This window comes from Dermacentor andersoni, chromosome 5 (genome assembly GCF_023375885.2).
Source record: "Dermacentor andersoni chromosome 5, qqDerAnde1_hic_scaffold, whole genome shotgun sequence".
NCBI lineage: Eukaryota > Metazoa > Arthropoda > Arachnida > Ixodida > Ixodidae > Dermacentor > Dermacentor andersoni.
The window spans coordinates 71,147,978-71,153,723 of record NC_092818.1 but is presented as its reverse complement, the minus strand read 5'-3'; the positions used below and the strand labels follow the sequence as shown (position 1 = coordinate 71,153,723).

General features: G+C 43.5%; 1 long non-coding RNA gene across 1 annotated transcript; it reads right to left on the bottom strand.

Moving 5' to 3' along the window:
• Positions 1 to 1,431: 1,431 nt before the first annotated feature.
• LOC126532398 (uncharacterized) lies at positions 1,432 to 4,896 on the bottom strand. The gene is made up of 2 exons (XR_011894630.1): positions 4,741 to 4,896; positions 1,432 to 1,814 (listed from the first exon to the last, which is right to left on the bottom strand). It is a non-coding gene; the product is annotated as an uncharacterized lncRNA (long non-coding RNA).
• Positions 4,897 to 5,746: the final 850 nt, after the last annotated feature.

Here is a 5,746-nt window from a genome sequence, read left to right as displayed (position 1 = left end):
GCAATTACAGGAACCTATACAAAGTACATCTTTTGGAAACAAAAGAATAAATCATGAAGAGGTATCTCGTGGCGTGAAAGTGACTTTGGAATCCACAGAGAACTTGATGGCCTATGTAGTTCAGTTCTTTCAAAGAATGTTTCTGCAGTACAATATCGCTCGCTCGGAATTTAAGTTCTTGAACAACAGTTCCATCCTGTTGCTAGGCTGTAGATACCGAGCTATTTTCATCAATCTAGTCACGCAAGTGGTGGATGAGTCGTTTAGACTACCATAAGTAAAGCACCACCAGGAGGCATAGAAAAATTTATTACTTCGGTACCGGAACTGGTGCGTATATTACCGTGGCAGACAGGTGTCATGAGTTACCTGAGCTTATTTTCTTGGCATAGGTCATGGGCATCAATTCATGCTTCCTCAGTAGAAAAAGACACTGAAACAGAAAGCAATTTTTGCTCACTCAGAATTTAAGCCCTGCCCGTAGCTCGTGAGCCGTCCCATCATTATCGTTATTGTTGTCGTCGTCTTCATTGCTGCTAGTGCTACCTTTCATAGTAGTGTATTTTTTTTTAGATTCGCGAAGCAGAAAAACTTGATATCAAACGTTGGGAATTTCGGCGTACGAGATCTTCGCAGGCACGTTAGGCAAGCAATACTTGTACGTAACAAAATGTCGCAGTAACCTTACGTTATGTAGTCTTCCGCTAGAGCAGTGTGGCACTCTGGATGTAATTGATGACATCCTGTGACTAAAGTAAAGAAATTTTGTGAAATCCTCCAATAGATTACGAACAAACGAATATACTGCTTAGCTTTCTGCGCCTTGCGACTGATCGATACTCGTCAACTTCAAAACAAAATTATGTTTCTCTTCTACGCATGCGTATACTTTTGCCGTGTTCGCATCAGTGGATAGATTTTGAGCTCAGAGAAGCTGGAATCTTTCTCACTAGCTGACGAATTGGTGCTTCATTATTTATAGGAAAGCATCAAATGGTCCATTGAGCGAGAACGCCGACGTCTGTAGCATAGAAACGCCAGCTAAATTCCCATTGGCTGCGACGCATTGTATTTGTATTGTCTGCGATGTACCGTATTCCCATTGTATGTGCCATCCAGTGGCACATGCACAGTGACCGAAGCTGGCGAGAGGTTCATTGACGAGCGGCACGTGCCCATTGCACTCATGACGCAGCTCGCTGAAGCCCTGGCATGAAATACGTTAACTGAAAATTGTCACATAGCAAGAAGCATTTGTGGCGCGGGCTGCTAAGGCGTCGGGTTGCTTTCATTGATGTTGATAGCTCATAGATAGCTACATAGATAGCTGCCGGAAAGGGCGCTTTACTAGCGGAGAGAAATCCTAAATAAATTTCAGTTTCTCATTACAAGTTGTTCCCTCCCGTAAAACTTGAATGAATACTACATATGTCATTTCATAACACCATTTATTCTTCAGGAGTTTCGCTTTATATTCTCCCCAGTGAATAAAGGCGCCGGGTTGTCATCCTTTACAAAAGAGACATTAGTGGGACATTTCTATTTAATTATCCGTAGTATCCATATCCAAGGTATCGCCGGTAACCTCCGTAAGAAGGGTAGATCACATAGCCGGGATAGCCACCGTAACCACCGTAGCCGCTGTAGCTGCCGTAGCCGCCATAGCCGCCGGAGCCGCCATAGCCGCCGGAGCCGCCATAGCCTCCGTAAGATCCGAGTCCGTAGCCGAGCCCAGCGTATCCATTCACGCCGTAACCGAGAACGAATGTGGCGGACGCAGCAGCACTCAGCAGGCACAGGGCGATGAGTATGGCCTTGGAATAACAACAGACAGGAGGAGCTGCAACTTATGACTAAGCTGAACATTTCAAGAAACAGACTCGTTATATATTCCACACAAATGAGCAAACAAACTGCTGTTCTCAGTAAATTTCCGCTGTTTGATTCTTGAAGTGGTAAACTTCTTTTTTCCATGTCTGTCGTGTCTTCATATGTCTGTACACTCTTAAATCAACTCGGAAGAACTGGGATGACTCGTGCTTCACTCATTGCGTCGCACCTGCTTAATTTTTGGGGTTATGGTGCAGGTATCCGAGTGAACATATCTATCCTTTTAGGTGGTCTGTTGTAGGCAGCTGATAAAAGTTATTGTGGGAGTGTTTCATCCAACGGCTGAAAGAGTGCGGGGGTTTGAGTCATTCTTGTGATCAAAAGAAAATTGGCTTCTTTGTTCAAAACCTGATTGATCCAAAGCTGCTGTGTCAAAAAAATAATAATTGGGAGTTTTCTGACAATTTCCTTGCACTTCAGACTCAGAAAATGACACACCGCGCGCACCGCTGACCGTCGAAGGCGACGCTGCTAGCACAGACATGCAGTGAGCCAAAGAGTGATACGTAGCAGGTGTGTCGCCATAATAATGTAACAATAGATAACAATCCTGCGCTAAAGCCGCATAATTGACATAGGCATCATACGCACGATTATGCATGCCAGTATTTTTATTATACGTGGACGTGTTAAACTTAGATAATGTCATGAATTTTAGCGCCAGCACACAGCGCAGGGCTTCCCACTTTCATGATAATGGCGGCGCACCGGGCTGCCAAACCTTTGAACTGAATGATCCAGCTGCTTCTCTCTTCTTTTTTTTTGCTTGATTTGTGACCGATGCAAAGCAGTTCATGAAAGCTCTTGATCAAAATAAGCAGTATGAACTCGTTGGAAAATTATTTGCTTCAGAATGGGAACAAAAAGGGGTTAGGGTGGTGAGCCACAAACCCTCATTTGAAAGGTCACCTCCGTAAAAAAATTTGATTTTTTTATTAACCAACAGTAAAAGTTATTGCAATGAAAATAAAGTAATACTCAAAACTTTATACCCTAAGGCTTTAAGCCTTAGGGTATAAAGTTTTGAGTAACGCTAACGAGGTCAGCGCTTCGATGAAAACGACGCCAAAAGCATCGAACTGACTGGTATTTTCTAAATATATACAGCAAATGCGAAAGCGGACTTCTTCTATTCTTCTAAGCTACTTTGGTCTTATTAATACTATTTTTTGCTTGTTTGCTAATTTAGTGTGAAAAATGTGATAATATTCTTCTTGTGGTGGGCAAGAAATTCAGCGCTAAGCAAAAATTACCCGAGTTCAATCATCAAAATGCAGAAATCAGATAAACAGTACATAAAGTTAAGTCCAGCTATTTCTTTAAACCAGCGACTCAAATGGCAGGATTGTAGTATCTAGACGACAAAATGTATGAGACAGTACTTGGTATGTAACATCAACTCCCTCATGGGAAGCTTTCAGGCTGCGGCAACGATGGTTGAAAAATGGTCGCGGCCGAAATCTTTTCGTTTGGCGTAGCATAATTTAGCGCACTCATAGCAGAAATTCATACGGTTTCAGATCGCACTTAAGCCTAATATGAAATATTCTCATTAATGGCGTCCGGTAGAAACTCTACTAGGAGTAATTTTAGCCATAAGAGAAAAATGGGGCGAATATATAGTGGCAATACCCTTGCGTTTTTTGTCTTTCGCACGCAAGAATTGCGTGTGATAGTGTTTCACATCCGTCATTCCCTGTTCTGCGTCATCCATGAGCTAAGGTATTGTTGCAGCTTTATATTCTCGCAGTACTTCTTGTTTTTGCTCGCGCTTGGTCAAAGAATCGGTAGACGCGTAACAAGCCTGCGTAACGAATGTCCACAAACTCTTTCGAGGCTTTCTCACTGTGTAACCAACGGCTGACTCCCTTAAATGTGGCGAAGTTTTGCAGAGTATATTTTGTGTTATAAAGCAGTAATGCTAGATGGCGAAGCTCAAGCTCGACCCACCTTATGTTGAAAAAAAAAATAAGACTCTGGCATATCTAGCTGCACTTTGTGCACGCTGGCTGAACTGCACGGTTTGTAATTTCAGTTTTTCTAATATACCTCCCTAACAATTACTTTTTTTAAAATCTGTTTGAGGCGTCCAGCTTTCTTTACTAAATAACAGCGAATTTTTATGTTTAACTGTTTTTCTTTGGCCCCATCTCGAAGATCGTGAAATCCTTACAGCTAGCGCAGTAGGAAGACGAACAGGATATTACTGTACAACCGGTCGAACCGGTAGAGCCAGCAGTACCGATGGTACTGATACAGATGATATTGTGCGTTACCGCACGTAGGCATGTTGGTGAGGGGAGCATTCTCACATTGTTCCCTTGGAGTAATTGCAGTTGCTAGGCATGATCTGAGGCATCTCATAAGGCGTAAGTTGAGAGATAAAGAGTTGTTTCCAAAGCCGTCTTATATTTTCTCTAAACGTGATTCCATCTACAGAGCATTACTCTTTTATGCAGGCTATTTGCCCGTAGTCCAAGCATTCTGTCATACGAATATTTCTTAGGTGAGTCGCAGTAATAATATTGGGATTCCTTTGCGTCAATCGCGTGCTTTCGATTACATCATGAAGTCATTTTTGCGTTAATAAGTTTAAGCTGTTAATATATTCGCCACTACCGCGACGCGACTGCATGACAGATTTCGTGGCATCTTATGTTGGTATCTAGCTTCGACGATAAACTGTAGTCTCTGAATAGACATTAGTGTTATTTGGATTAAGCTTATGCGATAGGATTTAGTTCTACGTATCCTGGAGACCAAGAAAGTATGCCCCTTTATGTTTGCACGCGTGTGTGCCTGCTAAGCATCGAACCAGGTCTGAAATGCGAAGGAACAAGCAATGCTCACCGCGAATTTCATTGCGATGCCTCTGGAAGACTGCTGCTTCTAAAGGGCACCTGGCAGAACGTGGCCTTAGGCTGAGACTAGAGGACCAACATGGAGACTATTTATATATCATCGGCGGGCGGCTTCAACTTGAGTCTAAGGTACCTAGAGCGATCCTTACCCCCTGCTCGTAATCCTCATTAACAAAGGCAGCTGCCAGTGCGAGAACGTTCGGCAGACGATATCGATTCATCTAAACTCGAGGCGTGCGTTGTCTGCTGCGAACGCCGATTCGTTCGCGGTTTCGTCACGCGTTCAGACAGCTCAGCTCCACGCGTGTCTTTGGAGAGTGTCTTCTTCTGGCCGTGTGACGTGTAATTGCGGCCTCGTCTCGCGGAATTCGCTAAAGCGGGGTACGGCTAAGCCGGCGCAATGCTGTTACCTCACTCATGCTTCGCCGTATATGCGACGTGGGCACCGTGAAGGTGCCTTACTTCTTCGGCGCCGGGTGATGTATGGTCGCCGTTTTTTTTTCTACTGTGCCACAGACAAGATGTCATGACTGTGCCGCCCTCGACAGAATGTTCCTTCAATGGGTATTATTATAATAATTGCCCTGGTGGCTGGATATGTCGACCATGATTAACGGTACGCGATGAAAAGTTTGCCGAGCAGATTATCGTATGCCGTATGTGGTGTAACCTTGGTGCTGTCAGCTATAATTACACGTATTATTAAGTGGGGCTTTGTTATGACTAGAAGAAACAACGAGGGACGAGCGAATCATCATATTTCTGTCCCATCTTGTATCGTTGGAGCAGTACGTTCGAGGCAGTACCGCATAGCTGAATAACATATACACCTGTACGGATAACGAAGGCAGGTTACCTGCACAAAAGCAATGAAAGTAAGGCTTTCATTGAGAGTACAAGCATAGAAAGCCTATGAAAAATTTTATTAGCTTTCATCAGGTACTGAATAATTCAAGTATGCAGTCTTACAGAGGAGTCAAAATTACGACTCGATT